Source organism: Macrobrachium nipponense, chromosome 18 (assembly GCF_015104395.2).
Source record: "Macrobrachium nipponense isolate FS-2020 chromosome 18, ASM1510439v2, whole genome shotgun sequence".
In the NCBI taxonomy this organism is placed as follows: domain Eukaryota; kingdom Metazoa; phylum Arthropoda; class Malacostraca; order Decapoda; family Palaemonidae; genus Macrobrachium; species Macrobrachium nipponense.
In genome coordinates, this window is record NC_087211.1 from 12611804 (window position 1) to 12628514 (window position 16711).

A 16711-nucleotide genomic window follows, 5' to 3' on the forward strand; every position below is an offset into this window, starting at 1 on the left:
CAAGAATCGTGTCCATAAAAGTGTTGCTGAAATTTGTCAAAACCTAAAGTCTGGTAGCAGCGTGCAAAAATATACAGACAAAATACGAGTTTTCAGCTGTTAATGATTACTCTCTCCTTCAATGGGATACCATTTCCATAACGTCAGCAATAAACGTGTTTTTTCGCACTTTATTAGTATTATCACGTGAGCATGTAATATCATGAAACGTGTCGATTTGTCCCTTAAAACAAACCAGCATACATTCCAAGAACAAAAGAGGATGCCGACTAAGGCATCTTCCTGGAAACAAAGCGAATCTGTGCCACTGATTAAATCAGATTTATCTTAACACAGTTAGCGCACTAAGGGCGTAAGAGCCTCGCCATTAGATACTTCGAGTTTTCTAAATTTTGGTTCACTCTTCGCTACGTTTCGAGGGTCCGAGGATTACGTTTGGTTTTGCTTATTCAATGTTGAGGTTTTAAAGCAGATTTTGCTTTATCATGCTTTCATTTTGAAGTTTCCAACCCTATTTTGGTTATTCTCATTCATTTACGAGTTTTTTTGGGGGGGTTTATTCTTAATTAATTTCAAGGTTTACAAAACGATTTTGTTTATTCAATTTTTTATATAATATCTACGTGTATAAATCTATCAGGGACTATCCTTATCTAAATTCAATGTTCATAAATATACATTTTTGTATTCCCTATATTTTAAATTTCTGGGTTTCTAAACCTATCTTGTTTCATCATTAATTAATTTCGAGGTTTTCAAATGATAAGACCCTAACTTCAGGTTACTTTTACCTGATGTCCTTCGTTGACCAGTGAAACAACCCTATCAAGTACGGTGCCTCACATTTCCCGAATGACCATAAGCACACAAAGGAAATGATTAATGAGCTAATGCTTCCACAGCTCTCTGCTTCTGAAGCAGTGGGGGCCAATTGACAGCATCTGCTGCCTGGCAAAGTGCCTCATCTGTTCAAGCACTGCAGGAAATGAGGGCAATTCTTTTCCCATGACTGAGGTCATTAAGCAATTGCCAGTAATACAACTGCCACAACAAGTGTCTTGCAGAATCCCGGGATGAATGATCTACTTCGGTGCATTTAAAGGCATCAGACGATTATTGCAGATGAATTACCAGCTGTAGAGAGGTGCTCACTTAAAGGCTCTGTCGGTGCCATAAAAGAATATCAATATGTATTTAAGAATTGTTATGTGAGTCAGTCAGGACAGACAGGGATTGTCTTCAAAGTATTGGAGGCAATGGGGCTTATGCGATAATTCAATTATTTGTACGTTAATAAAAACTTACAGGTTTTACGGCTGACGCAGTTTATATACATACCATGTACTGTACATTGCTCTCACGTTTTTGGTGCAATTTCTTTCCAGTAAAGCGTCGAACATTGGGCAATAGGGGGATTTGACTAAATCATCCTTCACTGTTCCAGATATGTATATATGAATATATTATATATGTATATATATATGTATGAATAAGATATATATATATATATGACTTTCGAAAATGTTGTAATATTATCTATATATATATATATATATATATATATATATATATATATATATATATATATATATATATATATTTATATATATATATATATATATAAGTCATATCACTGATGACATATTTTCCTGTCAAAAGCACTACAAACACTACCGGAGTCGAGGTGGGTTGATGTTGTCTCCAAACCACTAATTACCTGCACGCGAAAGGTATATGAGGGTGAGAGGGCGACATGAACTTTTAGCCTCTCGCAGGTGGTGTAGTACGTAACGCTTCACTGACGTTCCTGGGTTTGAAAGGATCCATAGGTTCGCGCCCTGGTCCAGGCAAATCTATTATCAAGAAAAAAATTCCCCTTCGGTTAAGCATATATGAAAATATATTAATTCCGAGGTAGAGTGAATTAGATATTAAAGGACATTGTAGCTCGATATATATATATATATATATATATATATATATATATATATATATATATATAGTATATATATATATATATATATATATATATATATATATATATATATATATATATATAATATATATATATATATATATATATATATATATAACCCAAGACTGGACAAAGCCTGTGCATTTCCTATTTCAAACATATTTATATCATCTATCCAGCTGAAGTATATTACAAAGATTAAACTTCATAATATCCCGAATTTCGTCCCAGGAAGAACAAATGGTAAACTAAATCTCTGTTCGTCATTATTTGAGAGAAGAAAAATCACAAATGATGGTTAATGAATACATCTGCACCCTGTTCTTGGGAACACTTATTCAGGGTAGGGGAGGAGGTGCAGTGTATTGAGAAAGAGGAGCTGAAAGAGTAAAAGTTAGACAAAGCAGTGAAAACCTTTTATTTATTCTGCGTAATCCCTTTGAAACGCTAGAATCCATCTGACTTATTCGGGCAACTCATGAGTACGAACTATTTTTTACGCTGCAAATCCTGATCACACAGGGAACTTGATGCTCTCTTTTGCTCCAAAATATAAACAAATGACCAAAAATACAGAAGAGAAGACGAGAGAGAGAGAGAGAGAGAGAGAGAGAGAGAGAGAGAGAGAGAGAGAGAGAGAATCCTAACCACAAAATTGAAGAGAAATCTTTCTATTTTGGATTCAAATGTACCGTAATCAGAGAGGAAGGGAACAAAGGGAAAACTGAATGGAAGGAAAGAAGTAGTGAGTGAATGAAGCACCCTGAGAGGACGGATCATTTAAATCTATATAAAGATTTATCTTCCTCACTTGTTCAGTTAATCTCTGAATGTCGAAGTGGCCAGTCTCTTGGGGTTTTCCTGTAACCATTTTCTCTCCATTTTAATTGTAATTATATATAGTATATATATACATATATATATATATAATATATATATATAGTATATATATAATAGTATATATATATATATATATATATATATGTGCGTGTGTGTGTGTGTGTGTGTGTGTGTGTTATAAGACTGTCGTACTAGCCCCCAACACATTACTTTACCAAAATACGACCGTCCCGGAGAGCTGGAAAAAATCGACTGAGAAAAAGTGACTAATTGTCAACTTAGCCGTTGTTGTTTCTACCACCTACGCAAATTAAAAGTAGATGAGTCACTGCTCACTGGACAGTGAGACCGTGGCCACCGATAGACTGATACAGTGTGCGGTTGACCTTGTTATGTGTAACCGCATTTCCTGCCGTTGTCCGTTTATTTTGAAGCTTATCATCTTAATTCTGGTAAGGATATTGTGCCATAACAATGTCAGAAGTTTGACGAGAGACCGTGTACTTTAATCCAGGCTTAAAAACGAATATTATTGCTGTGCACCCCATGACCATCGAACGCATTGTTGCCAGGTTCCAAGAAGCTTGGAGGCATCTGCGTTCCTTTCACCCGTCCCTCCCATGGGAACCCTAGGAACCCCCCCACCCCCCCCCCCCCCCCCATCTACATCGCCATCATAGAACGTTCCCTAGACGAGGAACCTACTTCAGTTAATGTCTTAGTTTGAAACCCCTCAAGTGCTAGAGTATGCCCTACCCACAAATTCCCTCAGGATGTAGGATGCTATGGTCCATAGTACATATCCTTTGGGCACGGGAGCTTAGGGGAGCTGGTTTTCCCTCCCTCAGGAAGAAACTATGAACGAGAATAGTTGTGACAACACCTTTGAACGATGCACATGAGTTATCCTTCGAGAAAACGGGAACCTCTGTTTCCAGCAGGAAGGAACCAGGTGTCGTGAACCAAACTGGTGAAATGATTGTGGAATGACACATACCGAGGATTGGCCCCGTAACTCTGCTGACCTGTCGTTGTCCAAATTAAGGGAGAAGGACACCAGGACATTGGCTAATTCGAAAGGAGAGAGCCAGGTCACTTGGGGCTCCCTCGACCCCCAGAACCTTCAGAAGTTGGTGGATTCAGTCTCAAAGGAACTCTAGGACTACCACAAGCTTGAAGGAGGACCCACCAAGGACGCGTTTGATGACTGGTGAGTGGGCCCTAAGATTTTCTTGCATTGATTAAATTTTCCATTTATTTTATATATCGATGCTTGAGAGTTTGCTGCAAGATAATTCTCGTCGCGTCCTGTCAGTGGTCGAGTCACTTAGTAGGTAGGAAATCAGTTATCACTTAGCTTAATTAATGCTTCTTTATAAAATGACAAGGCTATGTGATAAAATAGACACATATATATATTTAATGTGATTATTCATATATTATATAATATATATATATATATATATATATATATATATATATATATACATACACGTATAAGTATAAAAAACATACATGTAAAAAGAGTGGCAGAAGCCTAGTTTAGTTAATTATATAGGCAGGAATACTGTAACTTTCTCCTTTAAATTTACCGCGTCCTCTTCCGCATGACGTCACAGCTCTGTTGCTGCGGAAGAGTAAAAAAAAAAAGAAATGTCCTCAACACAGGGGAGGCTGTGGCCCGGAAGGAAGGAAGCAAGTTCTTGAATTGAATGGGATGCTTTGTAAGCTAAACTGTACAGAGAGAGAGAGAGAGAGAGAGAGAGAGAGAGAGAGAGAGAGAGAGAGAGAGAGAGAAGCTGTGTGTATGTAAGTAGCATTTTGGAGAGAGAGAGAGAGAGAGAGAGAGAGAGAGAGAGAGAATCTATAAAATGACAATAGAGAAAAGTGACACCTCTCCTTCTCTCTCTCTGCAAGTGCATGCGAGTGTGCATAGGCATCCACGCCCACCCTTCCGGGTCATAAACGCCGAAAGCAATCCTGCGATAAGGATAAGAAGCGAATGCAGATAAGCCCTCGAAACAAAACCCAGCAAGCGGCAGGATCTTCCCCCGGGAATCCTTCTTTGCCTCAGATGATTCCTAGGACTTCCGGCTGTCACATTCGATATGATAGGGCGTACTAAAAGCAGACGCGATATTATTACCATTATTATTATTATTCCCATCATATTAGCGGAGAACGTAGCGCTACTCTCTGTTGTTGGTGGAATGGTTCATAAAGCTTCGAGTATTGGTTATTTTCGGACCATGCTTCGTTTATGTGCCAAAAAAAGTCGCATTATCCGAAAGTTATCGTTTCTCTCAGGAGACAGCCAAGGCCCGGCTCGTAATGTTTGAGCAATGCGTGTCCTAAAATATATGCTTGGTAAGATGTTGCTGACAGCGTAGTGAAGAAATATGTTTTGTGATATTTTTGTGAGCACTCCCATGATTATTTGATTAATAGTTTCATGACAGATTCATACAGTAGTAATTAATGACACAGAAATGCAGGGGAACCGTGGCTGAGTATCTAGAATTAGGTTAGCACCAAGTTCCACATATTTTTCTTAACAAAAATAACGTCGACCTCTAAAATAATATCTAGATGAAATGATATAATAAGTAAAATTCCACAGGTATGGATATGATCAAGTCAGTATTTATCAAAATGCAAACGTGATATGGGAGCTTTCGAGCTTACAAAGTTTCGTCAATAGTTTTTTCTTTTTTAAGAAATGCCTGTGTTTTTATACAGTTTGCTGAATAGGACCGCGCTGTAAGTTCACGAAACCTCCCATTTTTAGTAGTTTTTGTATTATGATAAATACAGACTTGCTCATATACATCACTGTGGCTTTTTACTCATTATTCCTGGTCAGAGGATAGTGATGCACCGTAAATGGAAGCATATATATTCAAAGAGGATATAAAGTTTATACAGTGTCCAGTCGCTTGTATCGCGCTATCGTGCTGCACATAGACGCGCTTGAAATCAACACCAAAAATTTTATACAGAGGAAGATTCTAATCATCCTGGGCATCTGGATCCAGAGAAATCATCAAACAGATCCGCAGGGATTGTCTCCTCATCGCGTTATCAGACTTAAACCAGGCTTCACGAGGTCGTTATCGAGAGCTGCTTTCTTCATATTAGCAGTATTTGCATTCTTGTTTTGTCGTTCAGTGGTGTTGGATTTCTCTGTTTGTTAGACCGCTGTTAGGAGTGGGGGTTTTTGTGTGGTATCTGGCTAGGGGTATTTCCACGGACTGAATGTGTGGAACATTCTAGGCTTTCCGTAACGGTTTTATTGTAGTGGGCATCAGTGCCCCCTTGGCGTTGTGCACTATAGGCGTCACTAGAGGATGTTTGCAGAGTCCCTTCGGCCCCTACCTGGGCTCACTTTTTAGCCTGTTACTCAACCTCCATTCCTACTGTCTTGCTTTCTTCAGTCTTGGCGTCCAATGCCTTTAACTATTACTTCTCAGTGAAACTGCGGGGTGTCAAGGTCTGACCCTTTGCATGATGCAAAGGTCTGACCCCTTGCAAGTTGCCAAGGCCTGACTCTTTGCAAGGTGCCAAGGTCTGGACCTTGGTTCCAAGGTCCTGAATCTCAATTGATGGACGGAGCGTATATTCTGCCGATCATATTTGGTTCCTCAGCTTCTCCCCTTTTCAATCACGAATCTAATAGCGAGAGCAATATAGAGGTAAATTTAAAGATATAAAATGAGACCCATTATGATATGACATTTTGATTCCGAATTAGAACTTTAATTAGAAACTTAATGGAAACAGTAGAGATGATTGCAATAAAACATTGTTGGTTTTACGAGCTACACAGATCATTGCATTAAGGGTGACCGGAAGTAAACATGACAATGGGTGGCTGCTCTCAGCACTAATTATATCAGATTGTCGGGAGAATACTTCTGTCCAGGACACTCTAAAGGATGGGACGCGATTCTTATAACATACTCTAACCTAAAGTGTTTCCTTGGTTCCATTTACACAGACTAGAATAATCAGGAGTTACCTCAAGTTTAGCAAGGGTAATTTACTCGGTTCAATTAATCTATGTAAAGCCTCTCTCTCTCTCTCTCTCTCTCTCTCTCTCTCTCTCTCTCTCTCTCTCTCTCTCTCTCTCTCTTTTGCATAAAATATCCCGTAACGTCAGTCAGGCGTGGTTTAGGAGTTAGTTACGTTTGCAGTTTCTTGGAAAGCTCTATGCTTTCAGTAATTTACGTACGAATAACGTTGGATAAAATTCTTTGCCAAATTGCGACGAAAATATAAAGCTATTAAGAATAAGGTCTTCTTTATGTAGCAAATGATAGACTTTCATTATATATGAACTGTACCGCCAATAAGGGTTATTTGCATGTTTATTGATATTTTAGTGATTTACCAAGATATTGCCTGGATAATCTATCTAGGCATTTATACCTGTATATATATTCTGTTAATGTGTCATCGAAGTTTTATTTTGAAATATTCTATTTGTAATATTCCTGTTATTTTATTCCTTATAAACTAAAGTCCTCTATATTTCCTTTATCTGTCTGATGTAGCAGACATTATTTAATATTATTTCTTTCGTCCATTTATCAGCCCTTTCCTTTCCCATTTCCTTGACGAATCTTTTTTATTAATTTATTATCCAGACTCCATTTTCTGTTCATTTATCACTTGGCTGATTGTGTAGACCAGTGTTTCTCGGTGGGTTTTTTCTGTCTTCAGATAGTGCTGCATTGATATTATCTTGGCGAGAACTTTCCCAAGTTCTTTTTCCGTCCATAAGTTAAGGGGTCGGTTGCCTAGATGCCTCCTCTTCAACTATCTCTGTCTGCCTCAGCTAAACTCTTCTTCTCTCTATCCTCACATTCTACCTCCTCACTCATCCTCGCCACATGTCCAAACCATCTGGGGCGCGACTCTCTCGTCTTATCAATAATCTTGCCTACTCCAGCATCTCTTCAAATCTTTCAATGTTTCACCTCAGCATCCTCATCTCAGCTAGTTCCAGCATCTGGTTCTCATTCCCTCTGGGTGCCCAAGTTTCTTCTCTTCTTTCTCTCTTTCCGTCTGTCTACCTGTCTATCAATAACAGAATTGCCCTAACACCTTCAGACATATTTTTCCTGAATCTCTTTATTATTTTTTATCGGAACGTCGACCGCTTTCCACGTTTATTACATTTTGATGCTGATCAGTTTCTGGGCGAGATGTTTTCATTCATTTCTTTCCTTCCGGAATCTTGTTATGAAGGCATCGACCGGTATATTATGATGGGCGCTGAGGAGGAGGATGATCCAGACTCCAGCGGGAAAGAAGAAGAAGAAGAAGAAGAAGTTGGAGGAGGAGGAGGAGGAGGAGGAGGAGGAGGAGGAGGAAGCTCGCCTTGTCATAGAAACTTAATGACAACTCGAGTGAGGTCAACTATTTGTGGGAGAACCAAGCGAGGAATGCTGACATTTTTGGACGATTTACCGCCTCGGGTCAAGGACGCCATGGCCACCGGTACATTATTGCTCGTACCCGTAAAAGATCTGGTTGATTCATCAGTCAGAGTTTGGTCTCTTGTGTTTTTGGGAGGAGGTTCAAACGAGTGGCCTTTGGTGAAAAGTTCAGCCTTTTGCGGTCTTATTGCTGCCTATTGTATCTTTTTTCTATTGATTTCGTCTGCACTGTCATTTGACCTTTCTTGGGTGCGTTCCTGGAGACAAATATCCATGGTTGTAAGGTCTTGTCTTGTCACCTAAATGATTACGAAGTTTATAGAGGATAAGATTTTAATTGGCCGGACAGTCTCCCTTCAGAGGATGTTGTGCACCTTGAGCCTCGAAATTTCAGGCCAAGATGCAATGCATTGCTGCCCTAAAACAATCCACTTTGTCTCTTGTTAATTTATTTATATTATTATCTATTTATCAGTTATCTTATCAATTTACCTATTTATATTTTCTGATAACTGATCTCCACGTTTTACGTTTCCTGTTACATCTGTAACTTATCTCAAATGAAGGCCTTATTCTTTGGAGCTTGAATATCAAGTCAGCGGCCTCCGTAGGCTTGTTCCATACGAATAGGGTTTATTTTCTAAATAATAATAATAATAATAATAATAATAATAATAATAATAATAATAATAATAATAATAATAATAATAATAATAATAATAATAATAATAATAATAATAATAATAATAATAATAATAATAATAATAATAATAATAATAATTTTCTAAAGGGTCCACATAATACAAAGTGTAAAAAGTCTGTGTATAATTTTGAAGACTTTTCTGTAAAGTCTTCAAAATTATACACGGACTTTTTACACTTTGTATTATTGTGGACCCTTTAGAACTTTATATATACTCTCGTGATAGAGAGGTTTTCCCTAATAATAATAATAATAATAATAATAATAATAATAATAATAATAATAATAATAATAATAATAATAATAATAATAATAATAATATGTGGCGCCGTGGAGGAGTGGGTTAGGTCGTCAATAGAATTAAGTCAAGTTAAGCAACATTGGGGCTGGTCATTCATTGGATGGGTGACCACTCTCCTCGGCGTTGATTCCTTGGGAAAGGATCTTTACCATAATTTCCTCAGTCTACTCAGCTGTAAATGAGTACCTATCCCTGATGAGGTAGGGTCCAGCTATGGGTTAAATAGCAAAACTCAGCAATGATGGAAAGAAATGAAGGAATAAACGACAACGACGTAAATGGAACCTCTGGCAACAGAGGAGCTTCGTCCGGCAACCAGGTATTCAAACCCAATTGAAGGGAAGACGGTCAGGTACTTGGAGGTCGTCATCCAGCAACTGATCACCACAACGACAGTAATCAACAGCCTGAGATTGGAGCTACAGAGGCAAAAAGGAAGAAATGGACAAGAGAAGAAAATAAGGAAATATGGAGATGCTACATCAGAAGCAACACGACGGAGAGAGGATATAGAAGAAGATTGGTCAACATCTGGAATGAGAGGAATACCACCCCCCCAAACAGAGTAGAGGCTGGCAGACCAAGTAAGGAACATAAAGAAAAAGAACTGGGAAATGTCACACGACAACGAATTACACGAAGACGAACTGAGAGACGATGCCACAGAAGACGACAGGGAGGATGAGGTATCAAACAACGACACACGAAGAAACACCGACGAAGTAACAGAGAGGACAGAATGGGTAGAAAAGATTAGACAATGGATGGAGCCAGATACAGAGAGAACAAAGAACCCCTCCATGAAAGCCTACAACACAAGAAATTAAAGTAAGGAAAGAAAAACAAGTGAGGTCAATGAAATAATGGGCATAATACACACCACCAGTATCACAGAAACAAATAACTTGACATATGCAGGAGCAACAAACCCAACAGAAACCAAAACAGCAACCTCCTTGCAAAAGGCGCCTGGAAAAGCAAATCATGGTGATGAGATCTGACTTGAGTAAACTGAAAGAGATGGCAGAAAAAAGGCTAAGAAGCAAGAAAACAAGGGAGGAACTCAACGAGAAATACAAAGTACAAGAGAGGGGACTAAACAACACAATAGAAGATGTAAAACAGAGGCTTAAGGCCAAAGCACACAAGATCCAACGGTACATGAACAGGAATAAGGATACCAACAGAACAAACTATTCGGAACAACCAGAAAAGACTATACAGCCAACTAAGAGGGGAAGACAACCACCCAGAAATTCCTGAAGCCGAACCAAGTAAGAGACTCTGGGAAAACATATGGAGCAATCCGGTATCACACAACAAACATGCAACATGGCTCCAGGAAGTCAAGGAAGAAGAAACAGGGAGAATAAAACAAACGAAAGGAAGGAACATAAAGAAAAAGAACTGGCTCTCCCCAACAGAAAGAGAAGAACTGGAAAGGGAAATGTCACACGACAACGAATTACACGAAGACGAGTGGCTAAAGAGTACATTGGAAGAAGGACTAATAAAAGTAGACGAAGACCAACAAATATACAGAGACAGGAGAAAGACAGACAGAACAGAGGACTGGCACAACAAACCAATGCACGGACAATACTAAAGAACTAGCCAGCGATGACAATTGGCAATGGCTACAGAGGGGAGAGCTAAACGAAGGAAACTGAAGGAATGATAACAGCGGCACAAGATCAGGCCCTAAGAACCAGATATGTTCAAAGAACGATAGACGGAAATAACATCTCTCCCATATGTAGGAAGTGCAATACGAAAAATGAAACCATAAACCACATAGCTACCTTGCAGTGATAAGTGGTACGAGCACCAACCTGAAGGAGTGATAGAAAACGATCAGGCAAAGATCCTCTGGGACTATGGTATCAGAACGGATAGGGTGATACGTGCAAACAGACCAGACGTGACGTTGATTGACAAAGTCAAGAAGAAAGTATCACTCATTGATGTCGCAATACCATGGGACACCAGAGTTGAAGAGAAAGAGAGGGGAAAAAATGGATAAGTATCAAGATCTGAAAATAGAAATAAGAAGGATATGGGATATGCCAGTGGAAATCGTACCCATAATCATAGGAGCACTAGGCACGATCCCAAGATCCCTGAAAAGGAATCTAGAAAAACTAGAGGCTGAAGTAGCTCCAGGACTCATGCAGAAGAGTGTGATCCTAGAAACGGCACACATAGTAAGAAAAGTGATGGACTCCTAAGGAGGCAGGATGCAACCCGGAACCCCACACTATAAATATTAGGGTTTGTGCCTTGTATGATAAGGCGCCCTATGAGGTAATGTTAGACTAGCGATAATCTTACGCTAAGTCGGTTGGTATTGCACTTCCATCTTCAATGGAGTGTCTGGGGGTTTGTAGATCATTTACGAAGTCGGTATTATCTTGTTGGTTATGACGACGATGTGTTAAACTCATGGTGAGGAGGTTCTTGTAGAAAACACGAAATATAAAACTATATGTATTCTCTGAAGTTTTACATGCTGAAGATCAGATATGATGACAAGTCTTCTAATAACGATAGCTTGATCGCTTCTGCCCAATGATGATGGCTAATCCTATTCCTCTACATGATAAAGCTTAGGTAAAGAGGTACAGGTCTTCTAATGACGATAGCTAACTCTGTTCTGCTGTCTACCAATCTCTGTTACAAGTTATGAAGGAGCAGACAGTAGTTCGAACATATGAACATACATACAAATGACATAGTTTCATACGAACACACAATCAAATGAGACACGCTACAGATCACGTAGGCCGTTTGAATTATAGGTCGGGGTAGTTGTCTCAAGCAGGGAGCTTGGACTGTTTCAAAACAAATGAATGACCACAGATGACGGCATGTCAACTTAGCCTACATACTTATTGTATACGTTATCTTTAGCGTCTCTAGTCTGATCACATTCCTGCAAGCAATCTTTTATATATATGGACTAACATTCCATATTTTTATTATGTAAACACTTACATTAGCTCGGTCAGCTACCAAAACCAGCCACTGAATATTACTCAAACTTGACTTGCACTTGACTTATAGGAGTGTGATACAGACACTATGTGAATATATATATATATATATATTAGTATAAATAAAAATTCATGGTGTACATGAATTGATTCAGTAATAAAATATAAAACAATGATATTGGTAAATAATAGTGATCACGGATATATAATGATACAGTTTTTCACTTCATCTCATTAAGATACATATGCTACAGAAAAATACTAATGTACTCTGATAATTGCATAGAATGAAGATTAACATGATAAAAAATCATATTTTAACTGATAAAAAATTTCATATATGAATTGATAAAAATATTAATGTTTATGCTAACTGTATTAATATCTGATTCATTAATTCATATACTAACTCATAAATAACTGCAGATATTTGGTAAGATAAAAAGTAACAGATTGATTATAGGCTACCTGATTTGTTTATACTATTGTATATGGATTCATATAATTATGATTAATATATGTGCACTTTAAATAGATTCCTATTGCGTACACGCAAAGATATATTTAGATTCTGTTATTTATGATCATTTATATAAGAGATTCCTAGTGCGTACACGCAAAGAATATATTTCGACTGTTATTTATGATCATTTATATATAGATTCCTAGTGCGTACACGCAAAAAAATATATTTGCGATTCTGTTATTTATGATCATTTATATATATAGGATACATGACCGAGGTTATACTACTTCACATTTAACTAGCTTCGAACCACTTTTCGTCCATTACACAGTTTCCAGACAACCACCTATGGCCCAATGAATGGCCTATTTTCACAGGGTTTAAAACAAGGGGAAAAATTTGCCTGGGCGGGTCCAACGTTCTATTTTTGCGCTCATACTTATTCTCTGCATCCTAAGCTACACGATTACGTTCGCGATGAATAAAAAAAACATCCCCACAGCACGAGTCCTTCGCCAGCAAAGTAGAGTTGAATATCCTTCGGGTCGTAATTGGTCGGAAGTATGTCCCATTCGTAGTCGATTCCGACAGCCGCCGGAGCATTCCGCATTAAAACGAGATTAACGACGAGATACGGTGTCGGTCGAAGAAGTCCATGAAATTCCTTTCACATTGTAGGCGGTTGTTACTTGACTGTAGTCGTCCGCTGCGACGAACGATTTTTTGAAGTTGCGAGGTGAAACTCTCGTACTGCAGGATACTGTAACCAGGTTCCATTAATCAGCCTGCAAGTGAAATTATACTTGTCACAAGGGCAAAGTAAATTCAGACAACATCCAAATACAGGGGAGGGGAGAGAGCCATTTAGACCAGACTTAACCCACATGAATTCGCTGATATTTTGGAATTCAAAAGAGTCCGCTGTACAAACTTTTTTATCCATGGCATTAACAATGAGTGAACCTATCCAGGTCTATGATGACTGTAAAAATATCCATAATTATAACAATAAAACAGATATCAATACAAAATCCAAAGAAAATTCGATATTACTGGTAGTAAGTTACTAGACAAAGAAGTGTGAAACGGAGCTATTTGTAAGATTGCCAGGCAACATAAGAGTCAAAGAGAAGATTAATCATGATTCTGTATTTCTCTAACAAAAGTTTCATATTCAATTTTCTCGCGCGCATCCTCTGAGGTTAATTTTAAAAACTTTATTAATAGGTAGGAGATGCAACGAAAAAAACCCACTATGTAACTAATTTCTAAATAAACTTTGGGTTTTTCAAGAAAATGTAACATTTTCCCATGAATGTGATTTACCTGGATTGTAATAAGCTAATGTTGCAAGTAAATAATCCATATCGTGATACTTCTAAATGTCTATGAGGTTCAGAAAAAATTAATTCATTTTGATGTTATAGAAATTCTATTTGCTTATTTTGTTATTAATTTTAAAATGATTGCAACTCCTTAGCTAAAGTTGCATTGCGCACACCGATAGACACTTGTACCTAACGTCTGCCTTGCCCATGAGAAGTTCGGGCTAAGCATTCCTTTCTCCAGTCAATCTGTTTTGCAAGCAGAGACGACACACAGATGAAGCCTGTGTAAGCAGATTATTGAGGTTAAAAGGAACAAATGCTGATACGGCAATGATGACGTCGTCACTTGGCAGGAGATTGCTCTCAGCCAGCTAAGAGTTACGTTACTGCTGTAACAAATACGACTTTAGGATAAATTTTTTGTTTTTTAATACTCGACCCACATGAGAAGAATGTGAAAAAAAAAAAAAAGAAAAAAAAAAAAAAAACAGTACCAAAATTGAACAATATATTAGTTTCATGTTGGAAAACTGCATAATTGTAATTATGTTAAATTAAATATTCCTTATTCAAACTATATGAAAAAGGTTTCCCATACAAAATTCTATATATATTATTAGCCCTGTATAAGATTCATATAGATTATTCCATAGATAACATTTTCACTTCTAGACTTCCTGACTTTAAAATCTCTTTTATTTTATTTTATTTATTTATTTATTTATTTATTATTATTATTATTATTGTTATGTTTTTTTTTTTTTTTTTTTTTTTTTTTTTACATTGACTACGAATATAATCACCGGGACAGACAATATGTCAGTAGGTTTTGATATGTGTTTGAACTTTTAGCTTATTTGTCATTACTAAAGCGTTAAGTTAGAGTTCAAATCTTTACGCATATATATTTGGATATTTAATTATCTATGGTTACGTTTTGCTTATTGATTTTATCGTGATTCCTTTTTTATTATAATTGTAACCCTTCCGACTTCTTACGGAGTGTATATATTGACTCCACTTGTATCCATATTTATTTAATTTTTTTTATATTTATTTATTTATATATATATATATTTGATAAATTAATGGTTGGCTTGAATATGTGGAAAAGTGTTTCTAAGCTAGCGTACCGTATAAGGCTACTTGCGGCATCAATTTCTATAGATACAAGATATAAATGATAAAGGTATTTAAAAACCGCGAGAACCGCTATAAATCCAGTTCGGATCCAATATCACGAGTTGTAACTCGTAAGACATTGACACTTCCTATTTAATTATCCGGTATTCTACCCAAACCGATTGACTCTGGGTTAGATATATTATTGGTTTTCTTAATGGATAGGAATTCAACACAACGTGTTAAGGAGATTATTATGATTTACACCACCCGAGTCACAGATTATTATGTGTTGAATTCCATGTTTACTGATTAGCACTCATAAATATTCCTAACGCACTCCATTGCGGTGTTTGTTTTTAGTGCTATTAATTCTATATAACGTGTCAAGGAAACTATTAACACTAAGAAGTGTTTATTCCCTCTGTCAGACTCGTAATTCCGTTAATAATTCTACGTATATTCTTTCAAGGATTGATTTGGCACAGGATAGCCCTTAACTGACAGGTGTCTTAGTGTGTCCCTTGTTTTCATGACACGTGTTACAATCAGTTATGTGCTTTTTATATCTGTAAGCATTGTAGGCCAGTAAAACAGTGATTTGGCTTTCTGTGGACATAGGAGGGAACCCTGGATGACGGAATGCAACCAGTTTATGACGATTGGTATGAGAGAGATTATTACTACTACCCGGTCGTTAGTCCTCTGCTGTGTTTCTTGCGGGTTTTCCTCGTCACAGACCTACATAGAACATTACATTTGATTACATTATTCTGATACACATACTATAAATATACTTTTGCTTTAGGGTTTCTGCTCGAAGTGTTTATTGTTTTTGCCTAGCCACTGACCCATGTTTTCCGTTTCGAAGTGTTTATTGTTTGGTGTTTATTGTTTTGCTTATCGCTGTTGACACTTGCTTTGTTCAGTTTGTAACAGTTCTGCGCTCCGACCAGATATTCAATGCTCGCGATCTCTTGGGTTAAGGAATTTTCTTGTTTAGATACGGTTTTAACAATAGGCACGGATGTTTCTATATCTTTTAGTCCAATTAATGGTTCTTTGCTGTATGGTGCGGGATTGCGGGATAATGCGTCAGCTATGATATTTGCTTTCCCAGGTAGATATCTTATCTTGGCTCCAATAACCTGAATGATCATTTGTCACCGAGTTCCTTTTGGACTGTGATTAAAGCCTTTGAAAAAACTCGGTAAAGGACTCATGTTCAGTAAGGACTTTATCAGGATAGCCATAGATTATGAACTTAAAATGTACTAGTGAGTTAAAGATACCTAGCCCTTCCTTGCCTATTACTGCATATTTACTTTCAGAGGGCTTTAGTTTACGTGAATAAAAAGCTATAGGAAGAACTGTTTATCATATTACTGAAGTAGTACCCCTCTTACCCCTTGGTCTGAGGCGTCTGTTGCAATAAAAAAAATTCTTTATTTAAATCAGGGATTTTTAAGTTAGGTGAGCTGCATTATTCCGCTTTGAAGATATCGAACGCCTGTTGATGCTTTTTAGACCATAATAAATCTA